Here is a 21993-nt window from a genome sequence, read left to right as displayed (position 1 = left end):
GACTTGAATGACATGACGCCCAGGCTTCAGCACATTCTCCTTCGACTCCGAAGGATTTTGAGTTCGTATACACACCAAGCAAGGAGCTGATAATTGCAGATGCCCTGTCACGCTCCATCACCTCGCCCTGTGAACAGGTTGACTTCATCCGCCAGATTGAGGCACAGGTACAGCTGTGTGCCAGCAACCTCCCGGCCTCAAATGAAAGAGTGATCAGCATTCGTGAAGAGACTGCCAAAGACCCTCTTCTGCAGCGTGTAATGCACCACCTTGCAAATGGCTGGCAAAAACTCAGTTCTTCAGTGTGAAGGACGACCTGACGGTCGCCGAGGAGATCCTCCTCAAGCTAGATCATATTGTTGTTCCTCACAGTCTGCAGAGCTTAGTGCTCAAACAAATCCACGAGGTAGCGGAGGTGCCAGAAGGCACAGGTTCCATGGAGAGGGGATCAAGCCGGAGTGGGGACCAGACATCCAGAGCAGGGCTCGGGCACGCTGGCAGCAGGAGCAGTGCCCGCTAGCATCAGAGTCAGGAGTGACTGGATACTGTATGAGAGAGATTGTGAGGGGAGAGGGAGAGAATGTGTGAGGAGGGGAAAGAGAGTGTGAGGGGGCAGTAGAGAGTGTGAAGGGGCAGTGGAGATTGTGATGGGGAACCCTTGTCCCCTGTAGAAACATAGAAAAATAGGAGCAGGAGTAGGCTATTCGGCCCTTCAAGCCTACGCCTGCCATTCATTATGATCATGACTGATCATCCAACTCAATAACATGTCCCCATTTCCCCGCAATATGTTTTGATCCCTTTAGTCCCAAGACCTATATATTACTCCTTGAAAACATACAACGTTATGGCCTCAACTGCTTTCTGTGGTAGAGAATTCCACAGGCTCACTACTCTCTAGGTGATGAAATGTTTCCTCATCTCAGTCCTAAATGGTTTACCCCGTACCCTTACACTTTGACCCATTGTCTGGACACCCTCCACCATCAGGAACAACCTTCCTGCATCTACCCTGTCTAGTTTGGTCAGAATTTTAAAGGTTCTTATGAGGTCCCCCGTTATTTTTCTGAACTCCAGCGAATATGATACTAACCAATTAGGATTAAGTTGTGTCTTCGACTTAAAGAGGTCCTAATGCAAAACTATGAAGGCAGAATTAGTTACAGTGGAGAACATAAGAACTAGGAGCAGGAGAAGGCCATTCAGCCCCTCGAGCCCGCTCCGCCATTCAATACAATCATGACTGACCTCCCTTCAGGCTCAACTCCACTTTCCTGCCCGTTCTCCATAACCCTTCAGTCCATTACTAATTAAAAATCTGCTATCTCCTCCTTAAAATTTCCTTGATGTTCCAGCATCCTCCGCACTCTGGGGCAGTGAATTCCACAGATTGATAAACTCTTCAGAGAAGTAATTTCTACTCATCTCTGTTTTAAATCTGCTATTCTTTATCCTAAAACTATGACCCTCATTCTAGATTGCCCCACAAGAGGAAGTATCTGCTGTACGTCAATTTTGTCACTACATTTTACCATCACGGTAGCATTGTGGATAGCACAATTGCTTCACAGCTCCAGGGTCCCAGGTTCGATTCCGGCTTGGGCCACCGTCTGTGCGGAGTCTGCACATCCTCCCAGTGTGTGCGTGGGTTTCCTCCGGGTGCTCCGGTTTCCTCCCACAGTCCAAAGATGTGCAGGTTAGGTGGATTGGCCATGAAAAATTGCCCTTAGTGTCCAAAATTGCCCTTAGTGTTGGGTGGGGTTACTGGGGATAGGGTGGAGATGTTGACCTTGTGTAGGGTGCTCTTTCCAAGAGCTGGTGCAGACTCGATGGGCCGAATGGCCTCCTTCTGCACTGTAAATTCTATGTAAATCTAATCTATGTAAATCTTATATACCTCAATTAGATCTCCTCTTATTTGTCTAAACTTGAGAGAGTATAGGCCTAAACTGCTCAATCTCTCTTCATAAGACAAACCTCTCATCTCTGCAATCAATTTAGTGAACCTCCTCTGAACTGCTTCCAATGCAACCACAACCCTGGTGGATGACAGACGGCTGCTTTTGTGACTGGAAGCCAGTGTCCAGTGGCGTACCACAGGGATCTGTGCTGGTTTCCTATTGTTCGTCATTTATACAAATTACACTGATGACTATGTGGGGGGTAGGATCAATAAGTTTGCGGATGACACACAGATTGGCCGGGTGGTTAACAGTGAGTTACAGGAAGATATAGACGGAATGTTCAGAAAAGTGGCAGATGGAATTTACCCCTGAAAAGTGTGAGGTGATACACTTTGGAAGGAGTAATGTGACAAGGAAGTATTCGATGAATGGCGTGACATTGGAAGTTCTGAGGAACAAAGGGACCTTGGTGTGCTTGTCCATAGGTCTCTGAAGTCAGAAGGGCAGGTTAATAGGGTGGTGAAAAAGGCAACTAGGACACTTGACTTTATCAATCAAGTACGAAGTCTTACAACACCAGGTTAAAGTCCAACAGGTTTGTTTCGATGTCACTAGCTTTCAGAGCGCTGCTCCTTCCTCAGGTGAATCTTCCACATCATGTTTATCAATCAAGGCATAGATCACAAAAGCAGGGAGGTCATGTTGGTGTTGTATAGAACTTTGGTGAGGCCATAGCTGAAGTACTGTGTGTAATTCTGGTCGCCACATTATATGAATGATGTGATTGCACTGGAGTGGGTGCAGAGGGGATTCACCATGATGTTGCCTGGGATGGAACAGTCATCTGTGTCATTTGTATAAATGACAAACAATAGGGGACCCAGCACAGATCCCTCTGGTATGCCACTGGACATTGGCGTCCAGTCACTAAAGCAGCCGTCAGTCATCCACCAGGGATGTTGTTGCATTGGAAGCAGTTCAGAGGAGGTACACAAGATCGATTCCAGAGATGGATAAGCTTGGGTTGTTTTCACTGGAGCAGAGAAGATTGTGGGGTGACCTGATTGAGGTGTACAAGATTATGAGAGGCATGGACAGGGTGGATAGGAAGCAGCTGTTCCCCTTAGTTGAAGGGTCAGTTGCGAGGGGACACAAGTTCAAAGTCAGGGCAGGAGGTTTAGGGGGGGATTTGAGGAAAAGCCAGAGGTTAGTGATGGTCTGGAATGCACTGCCTGGGAGGGTGGTAGAGGCGAATTGCCTCACATCCTTTAAAAAGTACCTGGATTAGCACTTGGCACATCATAACATTCAAACCACTATGCTACCGTGGGGCAGCATGGCAGCATAGTGGTTAGCACAATTGCTTCACAGCTCCAGGGTCCCAGGTTCGATTCCTGGCTTGGGTCACTGTCTGTGCGGAGTCTGCACATTCTCCCTGTGTCTGCGTGGGTTTCCGCCGGGTGCTCCGGTTTCCTCCCACAGTCCAAAGATGTGCAAGTTAGGTGGATTGGCCATGCTAAATTGCCCTTGGTGCTGGGTGGGGTACTGGGTTATGGGGATAGGGTGGAGGAGTGGGCTTGGGTAGGGTGCTCTTTCCAAGAGCTGGTGCAGACTCGATGGGCTGAATGGCCTCTGTACACTGTAAACTCTATGATTCTATGATAAGTGCTGGCAAATGGGATTAGGTAGGTAGATCAGGTGTTTTTCATGCATCAGTGCAGACTCGATAGGCCGAAGGGCCTCTTCTATTCTGCATTATTCTGTGACTCCTCCTCAAATAAGGGGCCAAAACTGCACACAGTACTCCAGGTGCGGTCTCGCCAATGCCTTGTACAGTTACAGCAACACTGCCCTACGTTTATACTCTATTCCATTTTGCCATAAAGGCCGAAATTCCATTTGCCTTCCTTATTACCTGCTGTACCTGCACATTAGTTTTCGGAGATTCATGCATGAGGACACCCAGATCCCTCTGCACAGAAGCACTCTGAAGTTTCTCTCCATTTAGATAATAAGTTGCAATTTTTCCAACCAAAATGGATAACTTCACACTTATCTACATTAAACTCCAACTGCCAAATTTTGGCTGACTCACCTAACCTATCTATATCCATTTGTAAATTTCTTATTTCCTCATTGCAACTTATATACCACCTACTTTAGTGTCATCCACAAATTTGGTTATAGTACCTTCTATCCCTACATCCAAATCATTAATATACATTGTAAATAGTTGGGGCCCCGAGGACCGAACCCTGGGCATCCCACTGGTTACATCTTGCCAACCAGAAAAAGACCAATTTATCCTAACTCTCTGCCTTCTGTCAGTTAGCCAGTCTTTATCCAAGCGAATAAATTACCCCAATCCCATGTGATCTTACCTTGTGTATTAACCTTTTGTGCGGCACCTTATCAAATGCCTTCTGCAAGTTCAGATATACTACACCTGCAGGATGCCCATTGTTCACTTTGCTTGTCGCTTCTTCAAGGAACTCTCGCAAATTAGTCAAACACGATTTACCCTTCAAAACCATGCTGACTCTGATGGATTTTGCTTTGACTTTCAAAATGTCCTGTTATTACTTCCTTAATAATGGATTCTAACAATTTCCCAATGACAGATGTTAAATGAACTGGTCTATAGTTTTCTTCTTTCTGCCTTCCTCCCTTTTTGAATAAGGCTATTATTACATTAGCGTTTTTCCTACCCACTGGAACCTTTGAGAGAGCTAAGAAGAGCCAGGAGGGGACATGAGAAGTCTTTGGCAGGTAGGATCAAGGATAACTCTAAAGCTTTCTATAGATAGGATCAATGTACATGGACACCGAGATCTCTCTGCTCATCCACACTGCCAAGAATCTTACCATCAGCCCAGTACTCTGTCTTCCTGTTATTCCTTCCAAAAATGAATCACCTCACACTTTTCTGCATTAAACTCCATTTGCCACCTCTCAGCCCAGCGCTGCAGCTTACCTATGTCCCTCTGTAACTTGTAACATCCTTCCGCACTGTCCACAACTCCACCGACTTTAGTGTCATCTGCAAATTTACTCACCCATCCTGCTACGCCCTCCTCCAGGTCATTTATAAAAATGACAAACAGCAGTGGCCCCAAAACAGATCCTTGTGGTACACCACTAGTAACTGGACCCCAGTCTGAACATTTCCCATCAACCATCACCCTTTGTCTTCTTCCAGCTAGCCAATTTCTGATCCAAACTGCTAAATCACCCTGAATCCCATGCCTCTGTATCTTCTGCAGTAGCCTACCGTGGGGAGCCTTATCAAACGCTTTACTGAAATCCATATACACCACATCAACTGCTTTACCCTCATCCACCTGTTTGGTCACCTTCTCAAAGAACTCAATAAGGTTTGTGAGGCACGACCTACCCTTCACAAAACCGTGTTGACTATCTCTAATCAAATTATTCCTTTCCAGATGATTATACATCTTATCTCTTATAAACCTTTCCAAGATTTTGCCCACAACAGAAGTAAGGCTCACTGGTCTATAGTTACCGGGGTTGTCTCTACTTCCCTTCTTGAACAAGGGGACAACATTTGCTATCCTCCAGTCTTCTGGCACTATTCCTGCAGACAAAGATGACTTAAAGATCAAAGCCAAAGGCTCAGCAATCTCCTCCCTAGCTTCCCAGCGAATCCTAGGATAAATCCGATCCGGCCCAGGGACTTATCTATTTTCACACTTTCCAGAATTGCTAACACCTCCTCCTTATGAACCTCAAGCCCTTCTAGTCTACCTTGGTTATTCAACTCCCAGAACTGGTCACCTTCTAACCATGTCTCAGTAATCGCCACCAAATCATACCCCTTTGTTTCTATTTGTGCGGTTGATGCATTAATTTTGTTCCGAATGCTTTGTTCATTCAGCCACAAAGCCTTTAGGTTTCTTCTATTATCAAACTTCCCTACTCTTGTCTAATTCCTTGGTGCTTCATTACTTTCACATGTTCTGTCCCTTCCTTTTATTTTCTGGTAACAATCCCTTTAAAAATGGCAGCCCGATCTCTGAGTTCAGCTCCCCAGTGCTAAAAAAAAATTCTAAGTGTGGGCTAAACCGGTGAGAAACTCCCCTGGGCCCAAAAAAGTGACTAAGTGTCATTCAGTAGCAGTGGGGAACTAGCCGGCAGGAAATTCCCTGAAAAACCCCTCACAAATGAACTTGGAAATGTTTCCGGAGAATTGCGCCCATAGTGTCATAACCAAAAGAGTGCACTTATTTAATTTAACTCCAGGTGGATAATGGGTGGAGTGTACCCACCAGTGCTATGAGCCTAAGCCACTGTGAGGCGAGGGTTGCCAACTGTAACTCAATGTATTCCTGGAGATTTCATCACATGACTTGCCCCCGCACTCCAGCCATTAGTTGGCAAACAGATCCATCCATGTGATGTACTGTCTTCCTACACTAATTGGGCACATCGACAGTGAAGAAACAACAATATCATAGAATTTACAGTGCAGAAGGAGGCCATTCGGCCCATCAAGTCTGCACCGGCTCTTGGAAAGAGCACCCTACCCAAGGTCAATACCGCCACCCTATCCCCATAACCCAGTAACCCCACCCAACACTAAGGGGAATTTTGGACACAAAGGGCAATTTAGTATGGCCAATCCACCTAACCTGCACATCTTTGGACTGTGGGAGGAAACCGGAGCACCCGGAGGAAACCCACGCACACACGGGCAGGACGTGCAGACTCCGCACAGACAGTGACCCAAGCCAGAACCGAGCCTGGGACCCTGGAGCTGTGAAGCAATTGTGCTATCCACAATGCTACCGTGCTGCAGGGAAATATATTTCCAAATCAGGATGGTGAGTGGCTTGGGAGGGGAACTTCCAGGTGGTGGTGTTCCCATATGTCTGCTGCTCTTGCCCTTCTAGTTGGTAGTGGGTTTTGAAGGTCCTGACTAAGGCACCTTGGAGTGTTCCTGCAAAGCATCTCGTAGATGGTACACAAGGCTGCTACTGTGCAACAGTGGTGAAGAGAGTGAATGTTGGTGAATGAGGTGTCAATCAAACGGACTGCTTTGTCCGGATGGTGTTGAACTTCTTGACTGTTGCTGGAGCTGCACTCATCCAGGCACATGGGGAGTTGTCCATTACACTCCTGACTTCTGCTTTGCGGATGGCGGACAGACTTTGGTGAGTTAATCGCCACAGGGTTCCTAGCCTCTGACCTGCTGATCAGACTCACAGTATTTATGCTAGCCCAGTTCAGCTTCATCTACAACTCAGCCGGCATCAGTCTTCTTCAATGATGGCGGAGCCATGCTAATCCAGCAAAGCCATGCAGCTCTCCAGAATCTCCCAACCTGCCCGCTGGTGCCGGGGAAGGGGTGGCGATGCTGGAAAATCTCACCCTCAAATGGGGGGGTCCCAGTACATCACTGGATATGTACCGGTATGTCATGGGGAGAAGAGAAGGCAGGAGAATGGGGATGAGAAGCACATAAGCCATGATTGAATGGCGGAGCAGACTCGATGGGCCGAATAGCCTAATTCTGCTCCTACGGCTTATGACTCCACCGAATTACACATCCTTCTCATCTACCGAGGGCGACCTCATAAGAAGGCCCAAATTTACCGATCCCGCGTGGGAGGGGAGGGATTCTCTGGCCACGCCCGCCCGGCGACCAGAGAATCCTGCCCGAGGTCAATGGGCTTTGCCACTGTCCGTGTCAAGCCCTTGGTGATCTTGCAGCAGGCAGTAGAATCATAGAATCATAGAATCATAGAAGTTTACAGCATGGAAACAGGCCCTTCGGCCCAACCAGTCCATGCCGCCCAGTTTTTACCATTAAGCTAGTCCCAGTTGCCCGCACTTGGCCCATAACCCTCTATACCCATCTTACCCATGTAACTATCTAAATGCTTTTTGAAAGACACAATTGTACCCGCCTCTACTACTACCTCTGGCAGCCCATTCCAGACACTCACTACCCTCTGAGTGAAGAAATTGCCCCTCTGGGCCCTTCTGAATCTCTCCCCTCTCACCTTAAACCTATGCCCTCTAGTTTTAGACTCCCCTACCTTTGGGAAAAGATGTTGACTATCTACCTTATCTATGCCCCTCATTATTTTATAGACCTCTATAAGATCACCCCTAAGCCTCCTACGCTCCAGGGAAAAAAGTCCCAGTCTATCCAGCCTCTCCTTATAACTCAAACCATCAAGTCCCGGCAACATCCTAGTAAATCTTTTCTGCACTCTTTCTAGTTTAATAATATCCTTTCTATAATAGGGTGACCAGAACTGCACACAGTATTCCAAGTGTGGCCGTACCAATGTCTTGTACAACTTCAACAAGACGTCCCAACTCCTATATTCAATGTTCTGACCAATGAAACCAAGCATGCCGAATGCCTTCTTCACCACCCTGTCCACCTGCGACTCCACCTTCAAGGAGCTATGAACCTGTACTCCTAGATCTCTTTGTTCTATAACTCTCCCCAACGCCATACCATTAACTGAGTAGGTCCTGGCCTGATTCGATCTGCCAAAATGCATCACCTCACATTTATCTAAATTAAACTCCATCTGCCATTCGTCGGCCCACTGGCCTAATTGATCAAGATCCCGTTGCAATCCTAGATAACCTTCTTCACTATCCACTGTGCCACCAATCTTGGTGTCATCTGCAAACTTACTAACCATGCCTCCTAAATTTTCATCCAAATCATTAATATAAATCACAAATAACAGTGGACCCAGCACCGATCCCTGAGGCACACCACTGGTCACAGGCCTCCAGTTTGAAAAACAACCCTCTACAACCACCCTCTGCCTTCTGTCGTCCAGCCAATTTTGAATCCAATTGGCAACCTCACCCTGGATCCCGTGAGCTTTAACCTTCTGCAACAACCTACCATGCGGTACCTTGTCAAAGGCTTTGCTAAAGTCCATGTAGACAACGTCTACTGCACTGCCCTCATCTACCTTCTTGGTCACTCCCTCAAAAAACTCAATCAAATTTGTGAGACATGATTTTCCACGCACAAAGCCATGCTGACTGCCCCGAATCAGTCCTTGCCTCTCTAAATGCTTGTAGATCCTGTCTCTCAGAATACCTTCTAGCAACTTACCTACTACAGACGTTAGGCTCACCGGTCTGTAGTTCCCAGGCTTTTCCCTGCTGCCCTTCTTAAACAAGGGCACAACATTCGCCACTCTCCAATCTTCAGGCACCTCACCTGTGGCTGCCGATGATTCAAATATCTCGGTTAGGGGACCCGCAATTTCCTCCCTAGCCTCCCACAACATCCTGGGATACATTTCATCAGGTCCCGGGGATTTATCTACCTTGATGCGCTTTAAGACTTCCAGCACCTCCTCGTCTGTAATATGCACACTTCTCAAGACATCACTATTTATTTCCCTTAGTTTCCTAACATCCATGCCTTTCTCCACCGTGAATACCGATGAGAAATATTCATTCAGGATCTCACCCAACTCTTGTGGCTCCGCACATAGATGCCCTTGTTGATCCTTAAGAGGCCCTACTCTGTCCCTAGTTACTCTTTTCCCCTTTATGTATCTGTAGAATCTCTTTGGATTCTCCCTTGCATTATTTGCCAAAGCAATTTCATGTCCCCTTTTTGCCCTCCTGATTTCCCTCTTAACTCTATTTCGACAATCTCTATACTCTTCAAGGGATCTACTTGATCCCAGTTGCTTATGTACGTCATATGCCTCCTTCTTCTTTTTGACCAGAGTCTCAATATCTCGAGTCATCCAGGGTTCCCTACTTCTACCAGCCTTGCCCTTCACTCTAAAGGGAATGTGCTTACCCTGCACCCTGGTTAACACATTTTTAAAAGCCTCCCATTTACCAGCCGTCCCTTTGTCTGCCAATAGTCTCCCCCAATCTACCTCTGCAAGTTCCTGTCTGATACCATCAAAATTGGCCTTGCCCCAATTAAGAATTTTAACTCTTGGGCCAGACCTATCATTCTCCATAGCTATCTTAAAACTAATGGAATTATGGTCACTTGTCCCAAAGTGATCCCTCACTAGCACTTCTGTCACTTGCCCTTCCTTATTTCCCAAGACGAGGTCAAGTTTTGCCCCCTCTCTAGTCGGTCCATCCACATACTGAATGAGAAATTCCTCCTGAATACACTCAACAAATTTCCCTCCATCCAAGCCCCTAATGCTATGGCTGTCCCAGTCAATGTTGGGAAAGTTAAAGTCCCCTACTACTACCACCCTATTATTCTTGCAGCTATCTGTAATCTCCTTACATATTTGCACCTCAATTTCCCGCTGACTATTTGGGGGCCTGTAGTACAGTCCTACCAAGGTGATCTCTCCCTTCTTATTTTTCAGTTCCACCCATATAGACTCAGTGGGCGAACCCTCGGATATATCCCCTCTAAGTACTGCTGTGATGTTCTCCCTAATCAAAAACGCCACTCCCCCTCCTCTCTTACCTCCTGTTCTATCCTTTCTATAGCATCTGTACCCCGGAACATTGAGCTGCCAGTCCTGCCCCTCCCTTAGCCATGTTTCAGTCATAGCTATAATATCCCAGTCCCATGTGCCCGTCCATGCCCTGAGTTCATCCGCTTTGCCCGTCAGGCCCCTTGCATTGAAATAAATGCAGTTTAATGTAGACCTTCCTTGCTCTCTGCCCTGCTTTCTCTGGTCATGCTTTACACACTCTCCCTTCCTGCCTTTGGTTTCTGTCCCCACTGACTTCCTACATCGGTTCCATCCCCCTGGTAGAATCCAACCCAAGAGTTTGGGCCGGGACTTCAGATTTTCCGTCCCAGACGAGACTGGAGAAACCCTCCCGGAGGGCCTGAGCAACTCCTCCTTCCGGCTCCCCCGGCACGGGCCTGAGCAAGGGTCTGATCAGGAAGGGGTGGGAATTTCCAGTCCCAGTGGTTGGTGGGGGGTCAGAGATTTCCGGTCCTGCTGATGGTTGGGTGGGTGGGTGGGGGGGGCGGGGATTTCCAGTCCCGGTGGTGGGGGGGGGGGGGGCTTTCCCGGTCCCGGTGGTGGATGGGGGGGCGGGGATTTCGTCACGGTGGTGGGTGGGGGGGCGGGCATTTCCGGTCACGGTGGTTGGTGGGGGGGGGGGGGGCTTTCCGGTCCCGGTGGTGGGTGGGGATTTCCGGTCCCGGTGGTGGGGGGCTTTCCGGTCACCGGTGGTGGGGGGCTTTCCGGTCACGGTGGTGGATGGGGGGGGGGGGCGGGGATTTCCGGTCACGGTGGTAGGTGGGGGTGGGTATTTCTGGCCCGATGGCTGGTGTGGGTGGGTATTTCTGGCCCCGATGGCTGGTGTGGGGCGGGGATTTCCGGTCACGGTGGTGGTGGTTGGGGGGCGGGGATTTCCGGTCACGGTGGTAGGTGGGTGTGGGTATTTCCGGCCCCGATGGCTGGTGTGGCGGGGGATTTCGGTCACGGTGGTAGGTGGGTGTGGGTTATTTCCGGCCCCGATGGCTGGTGTGGGGCGGGGATTTCCGGTCACGGTGGTGGTGGTTGGGGCGGGGATTTCCGGTCCCGGTTTGGGGGGCGCGATTTCCGGTCCCGGTTTGGGGGGGGGGGGGGGATTTCCGGTCCCGGTTGGGGGGGGGGGATTTCGGTCCGGTTTTGGGGGGGGGGGCGATTTCCGGTCCCGGTTTGGGGGGGGGGGCGATTTCCGGTCCCGATTTGGGGGGGGGGATTTCCGGTCCCGGTTTTGGGGGGGGGATTTCCGGTCCCGGTTTGGGGGGGGGGATTTCCGGTCCCGGTGGTTGTTGGGGGGGTTGAGGGGGCAGGTATTTTCGGTCCCGGGAGGCGGGTATTTCCGGTCCCGGAGGGCGGGGCTTTCCTGTCCTGTCCTGGGGCGGGCGGGGCTGCCGCCTGCCGCATGTCTTTTTTTTCCCCTGTCCCTGACGCTGGCTCGCTCAGTCCGCCAGGTAACCGGCGGCGGAGAAGAGCGGGCGATGCGCCGCTCGACTGACACACACAACAACAACAACAACAACTGAGAGCACCTACCCGACCCCCCGTGGGCGAGGCGGCTCTGAGAGGTTGGCGGGGCAGCAGCGTCAGGAGGAAAAGCCGCCGGTATCTCTCCTCCTCACGGACACACATCGGGGCGGCGGGGATGAAGAGTTTTTCGACGCCCGGAGGAAGGTGCGGTGGCCGTAGGGGGGAGCGGCCGGACAATCGGGCGGCGGCGGCGGCTGGTCGTCCTTCCAGGGGAAGGTGTACGCGGTGGGCCGCTACCAGGTGACCGTGGAAGAGCTGATGCCGAAGGTAAAGGTGGCGTCGGCGGCGCGAGGGTATTTAAAGGGGGATGGGGGGGGGATTTAAACCGGGCCGAACGTTCCAAATCTCCGCGCGGTGGAGCCGCACGCGAGGAGGGGTGGGTTGAAACCACCCCCCCCCCCCCAAACGTTCTAGAACGGAGAGCCGTTAAACTGTCACCAGCCTCTTCCTCCGCCCGCCCAACACCGTATTCACCGTCCATAGCAACACTTCGGGATGCTTCCACGCAGGGTGGGAGTGTTCTCTCTAATTTTTTGAACGCAGGGCGCTTTTAGATTATCTCCCTCACCCCCTCAAAAAAAAACAATGAAAAGACGCTTGAACCGGCTGATTCTCTCGTGCCACCCCGCCTCCCCCCCCCCCCCGGTCTGAGGTGTGGTGATCCTCCGGCTCAATCGCCACCAGCCAGCTCTACCCCTTCCTCCAAGCCCATGGGCACCTGGGACCACCTTTCCCACCCCAGTCTGAGCTGACTTGACCCTGATGGGGCAGCACAGTGGTTAGCACAGTCGCCTCACCGCTCCAGGGTCCCGGGTTCGATTCCCGGCTTGGGTCACTGTTCGTGCGGAGTCTGCACGTTCTCCCCGTGTCTGCGTGGATTTCCTCCGGGTGCTCCGGTTTCCTCCCACAGTCCAAAGATGTGCAGGTTACGTGGATTGGCCGTGATAAATGCCCCTTAGTGGTCCAAATAAAATGGTTAGGTGGGGTTAACGTGGATAGGATGGAGGTAGGGGCTTGGGTAGGTGCTGTTTCTAAGGGGCAGTGCAGACTCGATGGGCCAAATGGCTCTGTAAATTCTGTGATTCTATGATGATGGGATTGAGGAAGGACGTTAATTCGAGTCGGTGGAGGCGCGAGAGAATTCCGCCTGCCAGACGGTGCTGTTGTTTGTGGCGGCCGGTGAGTCCCAGGACACCTCCCCCCCCCCCCCCCCCCCCCCCCCCCCGTGCAGAAGAAGGCCGTTCGGCCCATCAGGTCCGCGCCGACCCCTCCGCAAGAGCATCCTGCGTGTCCTTGGACACCTTGAGGCGCAACCTATCGCGGCCAATTCACCTGACCGCACATCTTTGGACTCATAGAATTTACAGTACAGAAGGAGGCCATTCGGCCCATCGAGTCTGCACCAACTCTTGGAAAGAGCACCCTACATCGGCCCACGCCTCCACCCTGTCCCGTAACCCCACCTACTCTTTTTGGACACCAAGGGCAATTTAGCATGGCCATTCCACCTAACCCTGCACATCTTTGGACTGTGGGAGGAATCCCCATGCAGACACGAAGAACATGCAGGCTCCACGCAGGCTGTCACCCGAGGCCATAATCGAACCTGGGTGCGGTGAGGGCAGCAGTGCTAAACGCTGCACCGCACAAAATGAGTGAGTGGTAGTGTTCAAAACAAAGGATCATAAACATAAAGTTGCAGTCCACTGTGTATAAGAATTCAGGCAGAATCCTCCCAGCCAGTGTTGTTGGCATAAGAAACTTGCTAACCACATGCAGCAGTTGAAGGGAAGCTAGATAAGGACTCGAGGGAGGAAAGAATAAAAGGATATGTTGATAAGGTCAGATAAGAATGGGGGAGGTGGCTGTTTGGTGTCAATCAAGACATGAACTGTTTGGGTCAAATTGCCTGATTGCATACTGAAAATGTGGTATGGCTAAGCAAAACATGGTGGTTGTACTTTAAAAAAATATATATATTTTTAAGCTTGTGTCAATTTATAGCAAAAAATATGACAAGTACAAGAAATACAAATATTTTTTTTTTAAAAAGTCAACAAGCTCCTCTCCCATTGCTCCTCCCTCACTTCCCCCAACTGCTAACAGTGACCAATTCCTTGAAATACAATATAAACATTTGCAATCACCAGTAGAACCCTTCGATTGACACCCCCCCCCCCCCCCCCCCCAATGTATTTGATCGTATCAAGGTGCAAAAACTCCATTCAGGCACCTAGCTACTCCATTCAGGCACCTAGCTACACCAAGGCACTAGGTGGCATCACCAGCCTCCACCCCAACAGGATTTGCAATCAGCGAGGCGAAGGCCAGGGCTCGCACCCCTGCGCACCTCTGAAAAGTCGGAAACCCCAAATATAGCCACCAAAGAGCTGGGCTCCAGCTCAATGTCAGGATCGCCACCGTGGTGCTGAAAAGAGAGATCCAGAAACCACGAGCACCAGAACATGTGCGTGTGATTAGCGGGCCTTCTTGAACAGCGCTTGCATCTATCCTCGGGCCCCGCAGAGAAACAACTCATTCTGGCTTTAGTAAAGTGCGTCCTAAACACCCACTGTGTGAGTTGGATCAGGATCAGGCTCAGCCTCTCATACGATGATGTGGCATTCACCCTGCGAAGGGCCTCACTCCACACCTACTCCAACAGTGGCCCATGCTCCTACTCCCATTTCGCCTCACCCCTTCTTGATTCTCCACTGAAATCGGTCCATATATGCCAGACCTACTACCCTCTTCCGACCCCAAACCGAAAAGGATACTCTCCAGGTGCTCTTCCTAACCCTGCCTTCCTGCACCTGGTCCATAGCTTAGGGCACTTAAGTTTTGGGACAGGGGGGACCTATACCGTTGGGATGGTCTCCACCTGAACCGAGCTGGGACCAGTGTTCTGGCGAAAAGAGTAAATAGGGTGGTCGATAGGACTTTAAACTAAAGATGGGGGGGGGGGGGGGGGGAAGGGAAAGTCAGGGAACCAAGAGGTGAACTGCTTAGGAATAAAAAAAAACGCGAACAGACAAAACTCAAGAGAGGTTACGATTGTCCCCATCTCACAAAATATGACACAGTGTATGGAAAGGCTCAGTAAACCAAGGTCCACCACACTAAGAAAACAAAAAGGGACGGTCAGTAGAGAATTAAAGGTGCTATATTTAAATGCACGCAGTGTACGGAACAAGGTAGATGAGCTTGTGGCCCAGATTGTGACTGGCAGGTATGATGTGGTAGGCATCACAGATACATGGTTGCAGGGGGTTCAGGACTGGCATTTAAACATCCAGGGATTCGCAACCTATCGAAAAGACAGAGAGGTGGGCAGAGGGGGCGGGGCTGCCTTGTTAATTAGGAATGAAATTAAATCAATAGCACTAAACGACGTAGGGTCGGATGATGTGGAGTCTGTGTGGGTAGAGTTGAGGAATCACAAAGGCAAAAAAACCATAATGGGAGTTATGTACAGGCCTCCTAACAGTGGTCAGGACCAGGGCACAAAATGCACCACGAAATAGAAAGGCATGTCAGAAAGGCAAGGTCACAGTGATCATGGGGGACTTCAATATGCAGGTGGACTGGGTAAATAATACTGCCAGTGGACCCAAGGAAAGGGAACCAAGGGAACCATTGAATGTTTATAGGAGGGCTTTTTGGAACAGCTTGTGATGGAGTCCACGAGGGAACAGGCCATTCTGGACTTAGTGTTATGTAATGAGCCAGACTTGATTAAAGATCTTAAAGTAAGGGAGCACTTAGGAGGCAGTGATCATAATATGGTAGAATTCAATCTCCAATTTGAAAGAAAGATGGTAGAATCAGATGTAAAGGTGTTACAGTTAAATAAAGGTAACTACAGGGGCATGAGGGAGGAACTGACGAAAATCGACTGGGAGCAGAGCCTAGTGGGAAAGACAGTAGAACAGCAATGGCAGGAGTTTCTGGGAGTAATTGAGGACACAGTACAGAGGTTCATCCCAAAGAAAAGAAAGGTTATCAAAGGGGGGATTAGGCAGCCATGACTGACAAAGGAAGTTGGGGAATGCATCAAAGCAAAAGAGAAAGCCTATAATGTGGCAAAGAGTAGTGGGAAGTCAGAAGATTGGGAAGGCTACAAAAACAAACAGAGGATAACAAAGAGAGAGATAAGGAAAGAGAGGATCAAATTTGAAGGTAGGCTAGCCAGTAACATTAGGAATGATAGTAAAAGTTTCTTTAAATACATTAAAAACAAACGGGAGGCAAAAGTTGACATTGGGCCGCTCCAAAATGACGCTGGTAATTTTGTGATGGGAGACGAGGAAATAGCTGAGGAACTGAATAAGTACTTTGCGTCAGTCTTCACAGTAGAAGACATGAGTAATATCCCAACAATTCCGGAGAGTCAGGGGACAGAGTTGAATATAGTAGCCATCACAAAGGAGAAAATGCTAGAGAAACTAAGAGGGTCTAAAAATTGATAAATCTCCGGGTCCAGATGGGCTACATCCTAGAGTTCTAAAGGAGATAGCTGAAGAAATAGTGGAGGCGTTGGTTATGATCTTTCAAAAGTCACTGGAGTCAGGAAAGTACCAGAGGATTAGAAAATCGCTGTTGTAACCCCCCTGTTCAAGAAGGGAACAAGGAAAAAGATGGAAAATTATAGGCCAATTAGCCTAACCTCGGTTGTTGTGCAAGATTCTAGAATCCATTGTTAAGGATGAGATTTCTAAATTCTTGGAAGTGCAGGGTCGGATTAGGACAAGTCAGCATGGATTTAGTAAGGGGAGGCTGTGCCTGACAAACCTGTTAGAGTTCTTTGAAGAGATAACAAATAGGTTAGACCAAGGAGAGCCAATGGATGTTTACTATCTTGACTTCCAAAAGGCCTTTGATAAGGTGCCTCACGGGAGACTGCTGAGTAAAATAAGGGCCCATGGTATTCGAGGCAAGGTACTAACATGGATTGACGATTGGCTGTCAGGCAGAAGGCAGAGAATTGGGATAAAAGGTTCTTTTTCGGAATGGCAACCGGTGACGAGTGGTGTCCCACAGTGTTCAGTGTTGGGGCCACAGCTGTTCTCTTTATATATTAACGATCTAGATGATGGGACTGAGGGCATTCTGGCTAAGTTTGCCGATGATACAAAGATAGGTGGAGGGGCAGGTAGTATGGAGGAGGTGGGGAGGCTGCAGAAAGATTTAGACAGTTTAGGAGAGTGGTCCAAGAAATGGCTGATAATTCAACGTGGGCAAGTGTGAGGTCTTGCACTTTGGAAAAAAGAATAGAGGCGTGGACTATTTTCTAAACGGTGACAAAATTCATAATGCTGAAGTGCAAAGGGACTTGGGAGTCCTAGTCCAGGATTCTCTAAAGGTAAACTTGCAGGTTGAGTCCATAATTAAGAAAGCAAATGCAATGTTGTCATTCATCTCAAGAGGCTTAGAATATAAAAGCAGGGATGTACTTCTGAAGCTTTATAAAGCATTAGTTAGGCCCCATTTAGAATACTGTGAGCAATTTTGGGCCCCCACACCTCAGGAAGGACATACTGGCACTGGAGCGGGTCCAACGGAGATTCACACGGATGATCCCAGGAATGGTAGGCCTAACATACGATGAACGTCTGAGGATCCTGGGATTATATTCATTGGAGTTTAGGAGGTTGAGGGGAGATCTAATAGAAACTTACAAGATAATGAATGGCTTAGATAGGGTGGATGTAGGGAAGTTGTTTCCATTAGCAGGGGAGACTAGGACCCGGGGGCACAACCTTAGAATAAAAGGGAGTCACTTTAGAACAGATGAGGAGAAATTTCTTCAGCCAGAGTGGTGGATCTGTGGAATTCATTGCCACAGAGGGCGGTGGAGGCCGGGACGTTGAGTGTCTTTAAGACAGAAGTTGATAAATTCTTGACTTCTCGAGGAATTAAGGGCTATGGAGAGAGCGCGGGTAAATGGAGTTGAAATCAGCCATGATTGAATGGTGGAGTGGACTCGATGGGCCGAATGGCCTTACTTCCGCTCCTATGTCTTATGGTCTTAAGGTGCAGATCCAGGTACCTTTATAAAGAGTTTAGGGTCTCTGCCTCCACCACCAACTCGGGCAGTGAATTCCATACTCCTACTACCCTCATGTTTTTCCTCATATCTCCTCTACACCGGCCACTTTATCTTGAATCTATGTCCCCTGGTTCTAGCATGTGTACTCCCTAAACTGTTCGACTTCCCTAAAAGCATGACCTCACACTTCTATGTGTTAAATTCCATCTACCACTGTATCACTCACTCCACCAATCTGTCTGTATCGCTTGGAGGTTATAGCTGTCCTCTACACTGTCCACCAATCGGCCAATCTTGGTGTTATCTACAAATTTCCCAATAATGCTCCCCACGTCCAAATCGTTAATATATGACACAAACAGTAAGGGTCCCAACACCGAGCCCTGTGGAACACCACTTGAAACGCCTTTCCAGTTGGAAGGATAGCATTCGACCATCACCCTTTATTTCCTGTTACTAAGCCAACTTTTTATCCAGTTTGCCACATTGCCCTGTATCCCAGAGGCTTTCACTTCCTTGACCAATCTGCCATGGGGGACTTTGTCAAATGCTTTGCTAAAATCCATATACACCACATCCACTGAACTATCTTCATCAGCCCTTCTTGTCACTTCCTCAAAGAATTCGATCAAATTTGTGAGGCGAGACCTTTTAACAAATCCATGCTGACTATCCCTGACTAGTCTATGCCTTTCTATGTGACAGTTTATTCCTATCTCTCCAGATTGATTCTACTAATTTGCTCACCACTGGCGTAAGACTAACTGGCCTATAGTTGTTCGGCATTTTCTTCGATTGCTTTTTGAACAATGGAACCACGTTTGCATTTCTCCTGTCCTCTGGTACGTCCCCTGTGTCCAGTGAGGATTGGTGAATCATCCTCCAAGCATCTGCTGTCTCCTCCTTGACCTCCTTCAGTAGCCCTCGGAAACAATCCATCTGGCCCTGGTGACTTTATCAACTTTCAAGGATTTGAATCCTTCGAGTTATCCCATCCAGTATCTCTCAATGTTCCTACTGTACTACTATATCTGCATCATCCATTTCCCTTTGTAAACACGGAGATAAAATATTTGTTTAAAACCCTTCCCACAGCCTCTGCATCGACACAACCAAATTCCCCTCTTCATATCTGATAGGCCCTACTTTTTCCTTAACAACCGTTTACTATTAATATATTGGTAAACCATCTTTGGGTTTTCTTTAACTTTACTTGCTAATCTTTTTACATGCCCTCTCTTTGATATGCTGTTTGACTTTGTCCCTGTACTTTCTATCCTCATCCAGGCTATCTGCAGTGTTTATTTCTTTATGCCTATCGTACGCTTTCTTTTTCTGTTTGATCTTTCCCTGTATTCCCCTTGACAACCAGGGGATTCTAGATTTGGCAGTACCACTTTTGGAGGGGGCATGTCTACTTTTCACCTTTAGGATCACTCCTTTTTGTGCTTCCCACTGGTTTCCAAAGGTTTATCCTCTAGCAGTGCTGGCCAGTCCACCTCTGCCAAATCCCATCTCATTTCTACAAAATGTGCCTTCCTCCACTTCAAAATTTTTACTCCTGCTTTATCTCTGTCCTTTTCCATGGTAATACTGAATCCGACTGAATTATGATCACTATCCCCGATATGGTCACCAACTGTCACTTCACCACTTGCCCTTCTTCGTTCCCCAAGACTAGGTCTAGAATTGCATCTCCTCTTGTTGGGTTTGTCACTAATTGGATGAAAAATGTTTCCTGGACGCACTACATGAAATTTTCTCCCTCAGTTCCCCTTGTATTGTTTGAATGCCAGTTTATATTATATAGAATTTACAGTGCAGAATTTATATTGGGATAATTAAAGTCTCCTACTATTATTGACCTCTTGTTCTTGGAGGCAGCAATTTGCCTACATATTTGCTTTTCTATCTCCTTTCACAATTTGGGGGTCTATAGATTATTCCCAGTAGTGTGACTGCCCCTTTTGTATTTCTAAGTTCAACCCATAAAGTCTCATTTGTTGACCCGTTTAGTATATCACTCTTTCTCACAACTGGAATGGATTCCTTAACCATTACTCTCCCTTCTTTTTTTATCTCCCTATGTCCTGCCTGAACAGGGATATTGAACTGTCAATTTTGCCCCTCCTTTAGCCAAGAATTTTCCGTTATAGCAATGACACCCTGCTGCCATATGTCTACCTGTGCTCCTTAACTCGTCTACCTTGTTTGTAATACTCCTGCATTGAAGTACAAACAGTTTAACCTCACCATTTTCCCTTGCTGGGCACTTTTTAAAAAACACTTTGCTTCTCCTGTAATTCCAAGTCTATCATTACATCTTCTACATCGCTAGCTAAAGTTCTGCCTCCATTTTCTTGATCTAACTTTGAACTATCAAATCCTACTCCTGGGATCTCACACCACCTGCCACTCTAGTTTCAATACTCCCCTACAGAACTAATAGCAAAAGCTCCTGCTAGGATATTGGTCCCATGGTGGGGAAGGCGAGGGAACAGAATGGGTTAGGATGGAAGAAGAATCCTGTAGGAATTCCAGCCTGAGGGCTATGGTGACCGTGTTTCCACTGGAGATATACGGAGAGCCCAGTGGTGCAATCCACAGTGAAGGTATGGAACCAGTTGAGGAGGAATTTTAGGATAAAGGGGATATCGGTGTTAATGCCGTTGTGCGAAAACCACTGATTTGAGCTGGGGGGGTGCAGACGGTATGTGTTGGAAGTGGAGAGCAGTGGGACTGGTGAGGGATCTATTCCTGGAAGAGAGGTTTGCTGGTATAGAGGAATTGAAGCAGAGTGTAGCGCTCCCGAGAGAAAGCGAGTTTAGATATTTACAGATAAGGGACTTAGCCGGAATGTCTGGAAAGAGTTTCCCAAGCTTCCGACGTATGCCCTACAGGAGCAGCTGCTGCTCCTGGAAGTGGAAAGGGAGGGCAGGATCAGAGACATGTATGGATGGCTGGGAGAACAGGAGGGTGAGCAAGTGGTGAAGAATAAGGAGAAGTGGGAGGGGAGATAAATTGGGGAGTGTGGAGCGAGGCGCTATGTAGGGTTAATGTGATGACCTCGTGTGCGAGGATGAGCCTGATACAATTCAAGATGGTACACAAAGTGCATATGACTCTGGTGAGAATGAGTGGGTTCTCGGGTTCTCGCAGCCCTTTGGATTTTGGCGGCAGCGGTGCGCAGGGGCCTTCTTGGAGGTGAGTAGTGAGTTTAAAACCACTTACCTTTACAGGAGCAGCCCTTTGGATTTCGGCGGCAGCGGTGCGCAGGGGCCTTCTGGGAGGTGAGTAGTGTGTTTAAAAACCTTACCTTTACAGGAGCAGCCCTTTGGATTTCGGCGGCAGCGGTGCGCAGGGGCCTTCTGGGAGGTGAGTAGCGACTTTGAAAACCACTTACCTTTACAGGAGCAGCCCTTTGGATTTCGGCGGCAGCGGTGCGCAGGGGCCTTCTGGGAGGTGAGTAGTGTGTTTAAAAACCTTACCTTTACAGGAGCAGCCCTTTGGATTTCGGCGGCAGCGGTGCGCAGGGGCCTTCTTGGAGGTGAGTAGTGAGTTTAAAACCACTTACCTTTACAGGAGCAGCCCTTTGGATTTCGGCGGCAGCGGTGCGCAGGGGCCTTCTGGCAGGAGAGTAGCGACTTTAAAACCACTTACCTTTACAGGAGCAGCCCTTTGGATTTCGGCGGCAGCGGTGCGCAGGGGCCTTCTGGGAGGTGAGTAGTGTGTTTAAAAACCTTACCTTTACAGGAGCAGCCCTTTGGATTTCGGCGGCAGCGGTGCGCAGGGGCCTTCTGGGAGGTGAGTAGCGACTTTAAAACCACTTACTTTTACAGGAGCAGCCCTTTGGATTTCGGCGGCAGCGGTGCGCAGGGGCCTTCTGGGAGGTGAGTTGTGTGTTTAAAAACCTTACCTTTACAGGAGCAGCCCTTTGGATTTCGGCGGCAGCGGTGCGCAGGGGCCTTCTTGGAGGTGAGTAGTGAGTTTAAAACCACTTACCTTTACAGGAGCAGCCCTTTGGATTTCGGCG

The sequence above is a fragment of the Scyliorhinus torazame genome, chromosome 28, assembly GCF_047496885.1.
Source record: "Scyliorhinus torazame isolate Kashiwa2021f chromosome 28, sScyTor2.1, whole genome shotgun sequence".
NCBI lineage: Eukaryota > Metazoa > Chordata > Chondrichthyes > Carcharhiniformes > Scyliorhinidae > Scyliorhinus > Scyliorhinus torazame.
Note: the sequence above shows the minus strand (reverse complement) of the source record.